At 42.1% G+C, this 17,074-nt stretch overlaps 1 pseudogene; it reads right to left on the bottom strand.

Moving 5' to 3' along the window:
* Positions 1-23: 23 nt before the first annotated feature.
* On the bottom strand, positions 24-143 carry LOC144188585 (5S ribosomal RNA; annotated as a pseudogene).
* Between the last annotated feature and the right edge of the window lie 16,931 nt (positions 144-17,074).

Here is a 17,074-nt window from a genome sequence, read left to right as displayed (position 1 = left end):
GTCGAAAAAGATGCGGGGCATGATGCTCACAGCACCTGGTATTCCCAAGCGGTCTCCCAAACAGGTACTAACCAGGCCCAAACCATGCTTGGCTTCCGAGATCAAATGAGATCGGGCCTTTTCAGGGTGGTACGGCCGTGAGCAGTACTGCACCAGCAGATGCACACCCATGAAATGTTGAAAAAAGATCTGGGACATGATGCTCACAGTACCTGGTAGATCCCTAACAGGTACTAACCAGGCCCGAACCATGCTTGACTTCCGAGATCGGACGAGATCGGGCCTTTTCAGGGTGGTATGGCCGTGAACACAGTGCTCCAGCAGATGGACACCCATGAAATGTCGAAAAAAGATCTGGGACATGATGCTCACAGCAGTTTTGGACATTGTAATGTAAGTAATTTATTCTATCCACATTTTTGTTTGGGGTGATTAGAAGGAAGATAGACTCCCAACCTGCTGCGATCTGATTAGCCAGCTTATACTCATCTGGTACGCCCCGGGGGATGCCAATCGCATCAATGTATGTTGGATCTCCTTCCCTCCATGCCTCTCGACGATGTCGGGAGGGTCGACCCTTCAGCACCTCCAAATTCTGAGCCGCCAATTGTATCTCCTCCACTGTGGATGGAAAAACAGACACCGGTAAGAGCAGTGAGACCAAAGTACCTAGTCCTGCCGCGTTTCGGCAGGAGTCGTATAATTTATCTACCACCCCGCCACCATAGGCCAGAACGTGGTATCAGGGGTGTAGTTTGTTTTAGAACGCCGGTACACCACGTCTCATTTATCGCCCCCAGCTTCAATTCATGCCCTGTAAGGTTTAAGCAGGTAAAATGATTAAACAGTGGAAAAATTGACTTCTTATTTACTGCGTAACAGGATGAACACTGTTTCAATATTTTTTTCTGAACAAGTAGGACACGTTTTTTCATTTGTAAAAACACTTTTCCCCAAAAGAATGGTGATTGAGGGAGTTGTTAGATCCCATCGTATTTTCCCTTGTCTGGTAGTTTATTCTAATCCTTTGTAAGATGGTTTAGTCTCAATTGAAACTATATGGAGATGTCAAACCCAATATAAGAGTTCCCTATAGTTTTATGGTATTGCTTGCTGAGCAATAATCTTTTCAATTAATATTGGTGTTTCCCGTATTTTATTAAGTCAGAAAGTTTATCTTACCCGTCCCCTCAATGTTTCAATTGAGACCACCCTTTTACCAAAGTAGCTCCACATAGTGCTTGCCTTCTTTACACTCCATTAACAGCTCCCAATTATCCCCCGTTTGGGAAATCCCTGTTTCAGAAATAAATTTCACAGGTTAATATGTCAGTCCAAGCTTTCCAATCTTGACCAATCTCTGCAACAAGGCTTTTCCCAATCTTCAATTTTTTGCTGTTAATGTACCACACATATTTCCCACCATAGATTGACCCCTTGTATGGCAACCGGGACATCGCCGAGTCCAAATATATATTTTCAATCTCGAATGCATGTCTGGAAATTTGATTTAGTCGGTAATGTTAATCAAATGTAAATGTGAATGTTTACCCTCCCGTAAGAAGGTGTATCCTCAATTGAAACGCCTCCGCCTTTCTCTCCAACTGGAGAAAACAACCCTACTGTGGAGAGGAATAGAATCACAATCATCATTAATCTCATTGCCCCAAAAGCAATAATTGTTTTCAACATGACTTTTTGTCTTTGTTTAGGGAGTTTTCCTCTTGAACGTTTCAATTTAGAAAAACTTCTTACTGTGGGAAAGGTGCATCCGTGTCCCCTTTCAGTAACAAGGACCCTCCCACTTTGCGTTGCTCCGATGTTACTTCTTTTATGCTGCGTATCAGCATCCAGTCTTCAAGAATCACCGTCACTTCGTCCGTTTCCTGTTTGAGAAACAAAATCTCCCTCTGATAGTCTAAATTTGGTGTGTGTGTTTTTTTTTCAATTATAGATTTGCCTCATCATCCAATTGTCATTGTGTAGTGAATAATAGCAATTTGTAAGTTCTACCAAACAGGACTTCATATAAGGTCTGCCAATTGTGGATGGTAGGCAACTATTATATTAACAAAATGGGAGCCCTTATCACTATAGATAGTTTCTGGAATTCCATATCGTGGAATGATATCTATATGATCTAATAAAAATAAAATAAAATCTATATGTATCTTTTGAAATGGATATGTAGGTATGCATATAGATTTAAACCATAAGCCTTATAGTGCCGTTGTAGCAAGGCCACCTCCCTCTTGTCGAGACATAGGACTTCCCTTGACTCAAGCCCAAATTATTTTCTTTATTGATAGAATATGTCTCGGTGGCCTGCCAATCAAAAAACACAAAAAGACAAACTATCATTCACGCTCACACTCATAAACAGAAGAATTTAGTGTGTTCAACCAGTCTAGCATCCATAATTTCATTTTGTGGGAGTAAACTGGAGTACCCGGAGAAAATCCACAAATTCTCGAGGACGCCATGAATACCCCACATTCCGGAAGGTCTGGATCCACCCTGCATTCAATAGTAGATCCTTTAATATACCCACCCCCACTCTAGCATTTTAACCGTTTGTAAAAATTACCTTCAAGTTTTACACAAAGTTATATCCTTTTTAATGCTATCAGTTTAGCTGTTTGTTCCCCGAATTGAGGTGGCAATAGTTTCACATCTAAGGTTTTTATTTTCCCAGACGCCATGACCTAATGGCCCCCTATCAGTTTTTTTTTTTTTTTTTGGAAAATCCCAATTCCCTCAAATAGCATGCCAATCACCTTTTAACGCGGCCATCCAAATTTGTTTCCACTCCATCCAGGTGATAAGATAATCTCCCCTATTTGTAAGACAAATTCCTCCACGCCTATTTTATGCAACATGACGCCTATGGCCTTTATCACGTCGCCTTGAGTCCAAATTCTATGAACCAAAATAACACGGCACTGCTCACTCCCCACATTAAAGTTGGCAATCCTCGATCACCGTCAAATTTTTCCTATCCCATTTTGTTAATGGACAACCCATTTACCTAAAGCGTCACTTGTTTCAAAACATGAAAGGCCCCACTAGAGTTTTGGCATCCAGCGCCAAATAGAGCCTACTTACACATTTGTCTCGAACTTGTTTTACATATGGGGTCCCCAATTCCCCAAAATTTCCCAGAATTCATGCACCAACACATCGTGTCAAAACCCAAAGCGCCTAGCATAACCTGTTTCTAAGCCAGATTCTGGATTTTGGAGAATTTCTCCTTTCCCCCCCTTATCTAAGCTTGTTATTGCCACTCGTTATCACTGTAACATTCAGGCGTATTAACCCCATAATTGCAATGGTATGAATTTCAAGCTAAAGTTCTCACCAATTTGCATGCCCTTAAAGCAGTAAAAAGCAACATTATTTGGTTGTATCAATTGACCAATGCTTATCCAATCCGTAATATCCTTAAAGTCATCAATATGACCTGTGACAAAGCATATTTCCTCCCGCCAGGACAACAAACAATGTTCTTTCAAGTGCACTTTGAAAAATATTCCATGTTACTCCATTCTTAGGGAAAATATGCTCATCCCGAACCAATTATTTTATCTACATGAATGCCATGAATTTTCTCATGCCACTATTGCATTGTAAATTTCCCATCTGATGTCGTTAACAGCCAAATAACTCTCAATACATACGATATACTTTGTGAATCACCTCATATGATGTTTACTTAAGACAAGAGTCATTTCCCATAGCTCCCTGTTACCAAAACAAAATCTACAACAATTAAATTAGAGAAATCAACCTTTTGTTAGGCATTTCCTAATTACAATTTTTAATGTTTTTTAAAAAAACCTCAAATTGTCACCAATATACCATAATATTGTAATTTTTTTCCATCCTCGCCTTTTCTTTAACCAGCCAACCTCCTGGATTAAAGTATTTTGAACAATCAAACTATTCAGAAATAGTATTAATATTATTTTATCCTCCAAAAGGTAGTTTCCTTTAACTAAGAGCCCTTTGAAATCCACAATTTTTCAAAAATGACTATTTTGGTCTATTCCCAAATCCAAAGCTTTTTACCAAATCAACCTTTTACTAAACAGATTTTCTATCACCTTAATATACATTTCTGTTTAAAACCCAAAAAATGAATGCGAAAGCATTCGCATAACCTTGCATTCCTTGCAGACCATGTATTGTTCTTATTCATAAAAGTCCAACCAGAAAACGCCATAAGCCGCTAACTATGACCTCCACTCTTGCTGCGAAAGCAGCATTGTTATCTTATGTTTACAAACCAGAGTCAACACTTGAAACGTCGCCTCTTTTTTTTTTCCTCTGTGGCCAAATTTAACGCTTTTTAGAGAAGACAACCATTAAACAGACAAATTAACCCCTTTTCCGATATTCAACTACATCACAATATTTTTCCAAGACCCCATATTCAGAATATGTATGCTGCAAGCACAACAATATGGCAAAAACCCATTTTCTGCCCTCAAGTTTGCTTCAGGACCCCCAAGGCCAATTATTGTTATTGCAATGTCTTCACGGAAGGGATCACAAAATTTTAGTCGTTTAAACGGTCCGAACGCTCCCGAAAGCCCAACACAGTTAAATCGTCTGCCCCACGGCCCACATGTTTCACTCCCATCTAATCAGCAGCCGCTGCACCAGAGCGCTTCTCCCGCAGTCGACACATTATTTGGCAAGTCTAGAGCATAATAAAAACACAGGTGACATTCCCTGCTAAACATTTAAATGATCATTTTGTATATATTCTTTCGTCTTTTTAAACACCATCTTCCCGCTAGCGGACGGGATCAAAACCCAAGCTGCAATAAGCCATCACATTGCTGTAAATTGACAGTACATATAGGTTACATTAACAAAGCACCACCAGCACTTGGAAATAACCATTCTAATTGTTGTTATCCAAGCCCCAGCATCACAAAAAAACCCAATTTAATTGTAATCACAAAACGTCATACCTGGATTAACCAAATCAAATACCAGTGTCTCCATTAATTTTGTAGCTCAACATTCTCGTATCCAAAATCCACATTCCAAATCAATTTAAGCCGACATTCCTTGTTTTCAGAGACCATCTAGTCTGGGTAATCATGTAATATATATACCCCCATTTTTTTTACAACTTATCTCTGATTTTTGTCAAACTTTACACCATCTCTTCTCCCTCTATTTTTGTTAAACTTCCTCCGCTCCCGTCACCTATCTCGGTAAATATTTTCCCCGTCAGCCGAGGAGGCCCCGCTATTTTTCCTTACCAAACAGTCCTTTCCCGCCGCCTCGGTCTTAAATATATATCCCCGTTATCCGAGGGAGCCCCCACTATTTTCCCAAAATAGTATTTTTAACTTCTCCCCGGCCTTATTTCGCCATTAGTGTCTGTGGGACAAGCTGTTACACTTTTATCCATTCACATATTATTTATATATGTATATAACCTCTATGCATTAGTGCATATATTATCCTGCATTTTATGCATTTTAAGCTGGCCAGCAAACCCATATTTATTTATCCATAAATATAGCTGTATAATATTTTTAAAGCGCTTTGTCTTTCCAATTTTTCCAATCCTTACAAGTTAGACGTATTTTTGGATCGTCATCCAAATCGACCTTACAACACGTGTTTCCCATATTTTACTTTTTTGTAGTGAGTTTGTGTGCCTCACACAGTTACCTTTTTTATATTTATTATTATTACCCCTTCGACTGTATTTCCTAGGCTTATCTTAATTTTACTGCAGAAACCACACAAACACCATACAACGTTTACAATATATTCGTGCCTACCCTTGAGACACAGGACACTTTCCATCTAAAAATGTACCTGCAGTACAATATATTCGTGCCTACCCTTGAGACACAGGACACTTTCCAGCCCCAAAAATGTACCTGCCATTGACTAGTATAAACACAGGGTTTTTGTCGCCGTCAACCAGGACGCGAGTCACATTACCCAGAATGGACCTTCTGTTAGGTTCATTAATAATTACCTTCGTCCGTAATTATCAATAACTGCAGGCAGACATCTTATTCAATTATTGACATTTAATTAAATAGAAATGGATAACAACAGGTAAAAACCTCCGAAGGGGAGAGTTTCAGCAAGTTCCTCTTACAACTTCCGAACGTCTCCCCGAATAGACGTTCTCGTACCACTCTTATTGCCATGAATCAAAACAATTTACAGAGTTGTTGATCATTCCATCACGTATGAGTAAAAACAACATCTGGGACTACAATAACAATCAAAGTATTTTACCAATAACAAAAACAGGAGACTAGACCTAAACAACATTTAGATTAGAACAATTATGCCTTCCTTGACCTAAGAATCATATAATAATTACATAAAGAAAAACCCGAAGTGCATCACGAGTGTTATGGACGTGGCAGAAACAATATCTTTGTTATGGGCTCCGTTACTGGAAATGGCAGATATCCAGTCCTTGCCCGATCAACAACCCTCTCAGCCCGATACTGGGTATGTGGATGTAGCAACAATCCTTGGAGAAGTCCATGTGAGAGTGGACTGGGCGGCAGTTCATGACCTTGCAACACTTTGAGAATAATAAGAGAATGATTTAACAAAGAAATGACTTAATACAACTATATTTATAATAGTAATACAGAATAAACCCAACACCTTCACATTCAATGTCCCTTTAACGCATTTGGAAACACCGTCACAACATGCAGACATTAATGTGGACTTACCCGAGATCCGTCAGATGTCTCCCTCCAGCGGGAAAAGTCTTCAACCGCCGAGAATCCAGGCACCCCCGTCGAAAACTCCGGCCCACCAAAGGTTTTGAAGACGCCGTGCGCAAGGTCACTTACCAGATGTCGAACAGCAGCGCCTGGGTTCTCGCTCCGGTATATTGACCTCCAAAGCTCCGAAGGACCAAAATGTTAGGTTCATTAATAATTACCCTCGTTCGTAATTATCAATAACTGCAGGCAGACATCTTATTCAATTATTGACATTTAATTAAATAGAATGGATCACGGATAAAACCTCAGAGGGGAGATTCAACAAGCCAGAGTTTCTCCTACAACTTCAGAACGTCTCCCCGAATAGACATTTTCGTACGACTCTTATTGCCATGAATCAAAACAATTTACAGAGTTGTTGATCATTTCATCACGTATGAGTAAAAACAACATCTGGAACTACAATAACAATCAAAGTATTTTACCAATAACAAGGCAGGAGACTAGACCAAACAACATTTGGATTAGAACAATTATGCCTTCCCTTGACCTAAGAATCATATAACAATTACATAAAGAAAAACCCGAAGTGCGTCACGAGGTATAGTCGCTATGTTGTAAATAACAGAAACAACATTGTTGTTATTGGCCGAATAGCCCTGGCCTCGTTACAAAAGGGACCACCAATCTCGAAGACTCAGATTGGGTGAATTGTTTGTATAAACATCCTGGAACAGGCAGTCCAGGTTAAAGCTGACTTGGCGGTTATTGGTGACCTCGCAACACTTTGAAAATAATAAGAGAATGATTTAACAAAGAAATGACTTAATACAAATATATTTATAATAGTAATACAGAATAAACCCAACAGAAGGCCCCTTCGTGGTTCAACTCACCACCCCCACCGCAGTAATAGATTGCTGAGAGGTCGACGTGGATTCACCAATCCCAAGTCAAAGTAGTTCGAGACATCGGTGACTGTGAGTAGACTGGAAGTCGGACGGTTCCAAAACCCTTGTCCGTGAAAAAAACATCTGACGTCTGCTCACCTGCCACGAGCACCCCTCACCTAACCTTGACCTCTCAGTTTTTACACCATCACACAGAAGCCAAAATGAAAGCCGCTGTCACCCTCATCATTGTGACTACTATCAGTGCCAGCCTGGGTGTGGCTGAATGCCCCGGCCCCAGAGATTCGAGTCGAAAAATGAGACGATGCCATTCGGCTGTCACAGAGGAAAGTGAAGTCGTATGAAAAGAGCAATCCAAAAAAACACTTTGAAGAAAATATGTGGTATAATTTCATGGTATTTCAGAAAAAACTAACTGGTGTGAATGAAAGTTGTTATGTGTGTAGCCAATACCCATTTCCACAGGTATCCTGACATCCTGAATTGACTGTGTCTAGGCATCACATTTAAATCTGCAGTGATGCAAATGGTGATAAGATATATAAGATCAAAGTCGGTGCGATTCAAACCACGTGATTCAATCTGGGGCAGTGCCTGGTGACCATTAATTGTGGTCTAAAGAAAATCATTCTGTCACTAATTTCCCAACTAGTACATTGAATTGTTACATGAATGTTCATTAACCAAACTGTCAAAGCCCTACAAGGTATAGCAAATGAATTAAAAGCCCTTAGAGAAATGGAGTTTATGACCGGATGGTCCTAGATTTGATAACAGCCAAGGATGGAGGTGTGTGTGCCATATTTGGAGAGCAATGTTGCACCTTCATCCCAGATGATACCGGTGACAAAGGTAACATAACTTGTACCATGGCTGAAATGAAAGCCTTAGCCAACACCATGGCCCAAGATCACTCAGCCGTAATTGGGTATCACTGTGGTTAACAACCGGATCATGGTTCTCTATTCAGATTAAATTTGCAACTCCCTTTCTTGCGGTTTTACTTATATTCTGTATCCTTTCAAGGTGTGTCCTTTTAGAAGAAGCCCAGAATGAAGTTTTTTCTGCCACTTGCCTTATGGCCCTTCAAACTAGAATGGCAGTGTATTTGGCCTTAGCTCCCCAAGGAGGAGTGTGTGCAATGATTGGAGAACATTGCTTAACTTACATCCCTGACAATAACCAAACCATAATAGACGTCCTACACACAATGAAGAACCTTAGGGATACCATGACACGTGATGACCAGGTTACCCTTGGCTGGTTAGACTGGTTATTCTCTGGCTCCTGGTCCCAGGTTCTCTTTAAAATTTTGGGCCCCTTCTTTGTGATCATCATAATGTTCATCTCACTATGTGTTACTTGTTCCTGCTGTATTGTCCTAATGTCTAAGAGGTTAGTCACCCGTATGTTCGTAGCTCAGATGTATCAATATAACTTACTACGCGTAGAAGTGCTGTCATTATAATAAATGCACTCAAGCACTATATTCCACATTTTAAAACTGATTTTTTGATTGAGGTAAAGTTTTGTGTTTGGGCCATGTTTTGGATGGGACATCTATGGCTTTTTAATTTATCAAAAGTTTTCTTCAAAGAGAAATGACACATTTTTAATTTAGACAGCACAGTATCCATACATCCACCATTGGCCATGATGAAAGTTTCTTTCAATACAAAAAGCATCCTTTTGTGTCTTTACAACCTTATTCAGTGAGTTCAATATAAGTATTTGAACATCCAGCGAAATTGCAAATTCTCCCACTCTGAAATCATGGTGTTGTGACATTTTCATCCCAGGTACAGGTCCACCAAACATAGCTGACATTTTGGTCAACTAACTTTAATGTCTGAGATGACTGTGGAATTGAAGAACTCTTTCAAATACAACCCACTTCACTTCACGGACAAAACATCTAAAGAGAACTTTTAACCCAAAGTTTGGAACCGTATTATCAATGAAAAAATGCCTTCAACAATTGAATCCAGCGAAATTCACTGTTTTAGCACTTTTTTCATGGTCTCAGTAGAGTGTAAGACATAAGAGACAGGAAACAAATTAACAACGCGTTTATAATTTTAGGGGACCATACAGGTTCAGTCTGACAGTTTAAAAATTTGGCTTTTGTGTCTTGTTCCTCTGCCTTGGAATATTTTATGAGGGTAGTTTTTATTATTTTACATTCGAGTAGACACAATTGGTTATTATATTGATTGGATTTGCCTACACGTTTATGGATTGGTTGCATGTCTTGTTAAAAAGGGGAACGTTTTAATTACGTGAGGGGGGCGTAAAAGATTCATTTGTTCATCTTTGGTATTGCTTATCCCCATGGGGGTTGTGTGGTTGTTGGGGCCTTTCCTGGATAGTTGTGAAAAGGAGAAAAGGCAAAAAGAGCACAAGAAGATATTCAGCGCATAAACAACATCAACACAACATATTAATTAATATCTAAATATTAGACTTAATCTAATTAATTCGCCCAATAATATTGTTTTTTGTTTCTCACTCAGTGAGTGACAGGTGTCCAGCCAATGATACGATATGGTTGTCTTACGGTACGAAGCCAATCATGGCATTGGCGGTGCTTGCTTCTGGGCCCTGCTATATGCGCCGTACAGGTTAGGTAGCAGGTTAATAGATGCTAATACAAACCTTGCATCATGGCGAAACAAACAGGCAGCGACACATCCACTCACCAAGCCACAGTAAAAAAAGAAGTGCAGTTCTTTTGAGATGGAATGGTTGTTGGAGTATGTGCAAATAGAAGAAAAAGCGGTGAAATTGGGTGAGATTTTTTCCTTTTCAGGTGAGAAAGGTCTCCTCTGCAAAACATGCAGCGATGCCAAAGTAGCAAGTGAGTTTTCAGATGGAAAAATGTGGATTGAATGGAAACTTGACTATCTCAAATTAATTCCTCATCCGATATCCAACTATATAACAATATTTTGCCAAATGAAAATCAGACATAGGCATTGTCGTCATCATTGACTTGACAAAAAGCCTACCAGGGTCATCATACCCTCAGCAGCGTATGACGAAATTGTATAGTTAATCTCCACAAGTTCGTCTTCCCAGGCAAGACACATTTATGACATTTATTTATGACATATGCATACTTGTTAGCTCTCCGCCTTGAGCGCCATCAATCCGGCGACTGCAAGTTGCCTCACCGATGCCAACAAGAATAAGATGGATCACTTACCTCTCAAGACCTCATAATCAAAAATATACTGCAAGCACAACCATATCATAGCAAACATCATTTTTGCTTCAGGACCCCCAAGGCCAATTATTGTAATGTCTTCACGGAAGCAACAGAGCGCTTCCCTCACAGTCGACACATTATTTGCCAAGTCTAAAGTCTACTTGTCTTTGTTTATTACTTTGATACTGCGGAAAAATCTGCTCTGTAGGGATACAATTCTAGAATATACTTTTTACTTAATGTTGATGTAATCAGCTGTCACTTTTCATGGGCAATATTTGAAGTAAATGACCAACAATTCAAGGAATGAAATATTATTAAGCAATTACAGATTTGTAATCATTGGAATTGTTACACCCATGCATTTTCTTATTGCTTGAAACACAGGGAGAAATAATCACAAAGTGATTAGTTGTTGTCCTCAATCCAACTTTTACTGTAATGAGGAACATCTCCTGTGTTTGCCAAGCTATATGCATCTAGACATCAATAATCAAATACCGATTCAGGCTTTACCATGTCACTCTTGCTATTTGGATCAAGGAATCAATAATCGAAAACTGATAAACATCCAATCCAAAACTAGTTGCAATCCCCAACATGCAATCATTAATAACTTAAACACTTCAGCATGTTACACTCTATCATTAATGAAAAATGAAAATGAAAATCAGACATAGGCATTGTCGTCATCATTGACTTGACAAAAAGCCTAGTAGTCATCATACCGTCAGCAGCGTATGACGAAATTGTTTAGTGTTTCTCCACAAGTTCGTCTTCCCAGGCAAGACACATTTATGACATTTATTTATGACATATTCGTACTTGTTAGCTCTCCGTCTTGAGCGCCATCAATCCGGCGACTGCAAGTTGCCTCACCGATGCCAACAAGAATAAGATCGATCACTTACCTCTCACAGTCTTTATACTTACCCTCCCTCAGTCAGCCTGTGGAAGGAAGGCAGATCCACGCCAAACGAACTTTTTGTTACTTCCTTGCGACTTAATTTCATAGAAGGGATTTGTGTTGTCGTCACGTGTTGCTGCAGGTTCAGAGTGGCTGTTGGGAAAAAGCTGTCCTTGAGCCTGTTTGTCCGTGCTTTGTAGGACCTGTAGCATCTGCCAGATGGAAGCAACTGGATCAGGCCGTGTCCAGGATGGTATGGGTCCCCAACAATGGACCCAGCTCTTCTGAGGTACCGGGGGTTGACAATGTCTTCTAGTGATGGCAGAGAGCAGCCGACGATCTTCTGGGCAGTGTTTATCACCCTCTGCATGGCTTTTTTGTCTGCTGCCGTGCTTCCGGCATAGCACACTGTAAGGCCGTAAGTCAGGATGCTCTCCACAGTGGCTCTGTAGAAGGTTGCCAGAAGCTTGGTGTCCAATTTGTCCCTTCTCAGTACCCTGAGAAAGTAGAGTCATTTCTGGGCCTTCTTCACTACCACTGTGGTGTTGTTGTTAAATCACCTCAGCCGCCTGAGGATGGTCCTCAGATGCGGTAGACTGCCTTGGGGGAGGGAGACGAGTTCTGACATTGTTTGACCGATGTGACGTTGGTGTCGTTCTGCGAGCAGTGCCGGACACCGCAGCCAGAGATGTTCTGACGATTCCTTCTCCTCGCCGCATAATCTGCAGTGGGGATCTTCTGTCTTCCCCGTGAGGTGTTGCCACCGTCGTAGGGATGTATGATGGCCGCATCGGAATCGGGCTAGGTCCGTGACTTCAGCCCGAGAGAGTTCCGCTTCTCGCCGTTCATCGGGTCTTCGTTGGAAGACTTCCTGGAGTCGCGTGTGCTGGATTGGAGGAGGTCGGCACTCGCGACGGATGATGGCTCGACGGGTGGCAGCATCTGGCGCAACCTCGGGTTGAGGCATGTTTGACCCGAGTTTCGCCTGGGCGTCTGCAAGATCGTTTCCACGTAGGTTGCAGTGGCCGGGGACCCAGATAATCGACAATTGCTTATCGACTGCCAGGTCTGCTGCCGTCTTTTGTAGGTCGATGATGACCGCCTCGGTTGGGAAGGGGTTGGAGACGGCTGCAACCAGGGACTTGCAGTCACAGACGATCGTGGCCACCTCCCAGGTTGCAGTGGTGAGCCAGCGTAGAGCTCCGGCAAGGACAACTCCCTCTGATTGGAAGGAGCTGCTATGGACACCCGTGGGGGCATGCCATTCATGCACCACTTGGTCGCCCCTGAGGACGACGAGGCCGGCTCCGCCATCCGACGTGCCTTCACGTGTCGAACCATCGGTGAAAAGCTGGTGAAAACTGTGGTGTTTGTAGACCAGGAGAGCCTATCCGTGACATGGACTCCCAGAAATTTGAAGGATTGGACCCTGTCTACACATACTCCGTTAATGAGGAGTGTGGCCAGGTCTGTGCTGCGCTTGCGTAAGTCCAGGATAATTTCTTTAGTCTTTGTGGTATTTAGTGTAAGATTGTTCGCCGAGCACCAAAAAGACAGTTTGACGACCTCGTCTCTGTAAGCCGACTCATCCCCGCCTGAGATGAGTCCGATCGCAGTGGTGTCATCGGCAAATTTGCTAATGGAGTTTGACTGGTGGGTTGGTGTGCAGTCGTATGTGCACAGGGAGTACAGGAGGGGACTCAGTACACAGCCTTGTGGTGAGCCAGTGTTCAGTGTAATGGAGGAAGAGAGGTGTGGACCCATTCTGACAGTTTGTGGTCGGCCAGTCAAGAAGTTCTTTATCCAGCAGCAGATTGAAGAGGAAAGTCCAAGGTTGTCTTGTCTTGTATTGTATTTGACATATTGGATAAACTTGGGTAGAACAGACATTAGACATGCTTTGTTGAAGTCACCAGCGACAATAAAGACTTCATCAGGGTGGTCGAGCTGTTGTTTATTTACAGCCGTTAACAGTAGGTCGAGAGCCGTGTTGACGTTAGCATTTGGAGGTATGTAGATAGCCGTTACTGTGACGACCGTTAGCTCCCTCGGTAGATAGTATGGTCTGCATCGTATTGCCAATAGCTCCAAATCTGGCGAAGAGTGAGTGTCAATGATCTTGCTGTCACAGCACCATTCGTTGTGTATGTACATGCATAGTCCACCGCCTTTGCTTTTTCCTGTTAGTTCTTTGGAACGATGGTTCCGAAAAAGCGTTCGGCTAGCTAGCGATAGCTTAACTACTTAACTACATAACTTAAACACTTCAGCATGTCACACTTTCCCCCACAAAAGATGAGATCATTACATTCTAAGTGTCTCTCCACTTGTTGGTTATTCTGAACAGTCTTGCAAACTCGTTGCTTCACATCCTCTTCTGTGAGCTGATGCTCAAGAAAACTCCAGACGGCAAGATATTAAATATCTGCTGTTTCACTGGCTGTGTAAACGGCATGTTTTCCTTTATCAATAACTTCCAGCCACAACACAAAAGTAACTGTTGGGCATCATCCTTCTCACTGTAGTGAGTATGTTTGTGGGACTGCATGCTATTGTGAACATGGACCGCTCTGAGCTCTTTGACAGTCTGGAGAAGACTTTGGTTCCGCCCCCTCAATTCGAGTCTGCCGCCCCTGTAAGTTGTCATTAGTCTGAGATAGTTGTTCTACCTCGCCTTCTAGGTGCTGAGAAGCCTCCATGCTCCTCCTCTGAGCTAAACACAAAGTCAAGTTTTTATCCTGCAGCTCCTCAATACATTTACGATCTGCATCCCTTCCTTGTTCCATATCGTAGATACGAGTTTTCAGTAGCAGGCTGTGCTTCTCTAGCTGGTGGATTTGTTCTGAGCGTGCCCTCCAGCCTTCCAATTGATCCCCAAACACCTCTTTGGTTTCTTGCTTATCCTCTTTGGACTTGTAAAAGTCCATCTTGTGCATTTGCTCCCTGTACCGTGCCACCTGACTCTACAGCTTGTCAGCTTTGATTGCACGCTCTCGTAGCACTTCCAGTTCATCGCGGTGGGCACAGGCTGCACGGGCTTCTACAAGTAGCTTTCAATTTTCCTGCCGAAGCCTCGTTATTTCTTCCTCCATGTTTTCCTTCTCGTGTCTGTTGTCCAGCAGTTGTTCATTCCTCTCTTCGAGCTCTTGTCTTAGTCGTCTAATCGTTGTCTTTGTATCGGCAAATTCCACCATACGGTTTTGCTGAATTACCACCTGCTGCTGTTGCATAATGGGAGGATTGGCGATGGACAGTGGACTGGGTGTGCCACATAGCACACAAACCACACCTTTCCTATCCTGAGTTAGCTTTGCTGGTCTGACTCTTCGGATTTAAAATCCAGCTTGGAAATGTTCTCCACTCCCACAGCGATAACAGTGTGTGCACTGCACATCTCGCCCTTCTCACTGACAAGCTAAACACCTCCTTGGGACATTAGCAGGGCGGCTAGTGTTCCAGTTGGGTGTTGGGGGCTTGCTCTAGTTATTTTGTTTTGCAGAGGGTGGCTGAGGCTCCTTAACTGGTCTCCTAACTGAGGGTGGGAGGTAGGACTGAGGCTGAAACATAGCCTAGTGTCTCTTTGATCTGGGCTATTTCTGCACTGACATCTTTAAGAGGAGCAACATTTACCTTGAGTTCAGTCAACTCTGCTAGCACCTCAGGGGACACTTGTTTTTTCTTTACCAGGACAATTGGTAGGTCGTAGGTCTTCTGACTGTACCTTACTAACATATGCCGCTACCTGCATGGCAATAAACTTTTTATTTCTCTTTTCCATTTCATTAGCACAGGCTACATTTAACCGCTCTAGTAAAAGCTCATCTGAAGTCTTAAAGTCCAGCAAGAGAGGCTACATATTTATCCGGACACTGTCACTCTGAAGCCCAGTAAGTATTGTGTGAAAGCACATACGCTGGAGTAAATTTGGGTCGTACTGGAGTCCTGATTCTGCTTCTCGGGATGCAAACAGTACTTTCTGCCGTAGAATAAAGACTCGCATTAAGAAACTTTGAGGAGTCCCTTTGATATGCTGCGTTTCTGAAGCTAACTGCATATAGAGGTCGGTAGCACTTCATTCCTGACGATGAGTGCGTATGTTTCGTTTGAGTGTGGGAAGAGTGAGGTTAGGTTTTTCTTCCAAGTAATTCCGTAACTGCAAACTGGGGGAGATGATAGCTCTGATAACTGTGTCAATGATTTCTATATCCTGGTAACCCCTATTCAGTCCATTTTCAATTTGATGAACCGGGCAGGAGAATGTCAGCTCGTCCTTCTGGCCTGGTTCACCTATTTGACTGGGAATTTTGAAATCTTTGCGCCAGTTTGAGCTTGGCTGGGGCTGGTGGAACGCACCCCTTTGAGGGTTCGCAGCTGCTGGTAGCTGGGGCAAAGTTGTTGGAGTCTCTTCTAGTCTTGATCGTGGTTTTTCGTTTTCATCTCTTTTTCCTTCATGCCTTATATCGGATATTTTATTTTTCAGTTTCAACAATTCAGACATGCCTTCATCCTCTTCATGTTCTAGTTCTTCTCTTTTTAGGTGCTTCACAATGTGAGCCACCAATGATAGACGCGATTTCCGTTTAACACTTCTCAATATGTTAAGAAGATGACATATTTCTAGCAGGTTATTTTCCGTCAAGTAATTCAACGTTCCTACCACCTCTTCGTGTAACTGCTCCATTTTGTCGAGACTGTAGGAGTTCTGTTGCCTGTGCAGGAGTGAACTCTGAACTGGCATGTCTTTACTGTCTCTCTGATGATCTCAGCTTGACCTCAGAAGATGAGTACTCAACTGCCAACTTCTAGTTCTTAACAGCAACACCTCTCCTCACTGCCTTCTTCCTGGTTTGTAGTGTTTGGATTTAGCTGGCTCAGAATTTAGTGAGCAGGTCATGGACACTGGTCATCTAAACTGCAATCCCAGTGGTGCCTACGAATGTTGCACCCTTCATTTTCACATTGCTTGAAACACAGGGAGAAATAATCACAGTGATTAGTTGTTGTCCTCAATCCAACTTTTACTGTAATCACCAACATGCAATCATTAATAACTTAAACACTTAAGCATGTCACACCATGAGTCAATTTGCCATCCAAGTTGGTTGTTGTCCTTATTAATCAGCCGAAGTCGCTCAGTTGGGAGAGCGTTAGACTGAAGATCTCAAGGTCCCTGGTTCAACCTCCGGTTTCGGCAACACATTGGACTTTACAAACTAAACCTAATTCAGCAGGTCGTCAGTTTCAAATCAGGTTCCTTATAAGCCATGAGTAGTTTTGTAGTCAAGTTTGATTCTAATCACCTCCATGACCTAAATTG

Source organism: Stigmatopora nigra, unplaced genomic scaffold (genome assembly GCF_051989575.1).
Source record: "Stigmatopora nigra isolate UIUO_SnigA unplaced genomic scaffold, RoL_Snig_1.1 HiC_scaffold_24, whole genome shotgun sequence".
NCBI classification, from domain to species: domain Eukaryota; kingdom Metazoa; phylum Chordata; class Actinopteri; order Syngnathiformes; family Syngnathidae; genus Stigmatopora; species Stigmatopora nigra.
This window is presented reverse-complemented; position numbering and strand designations above follow the sequence as displayed.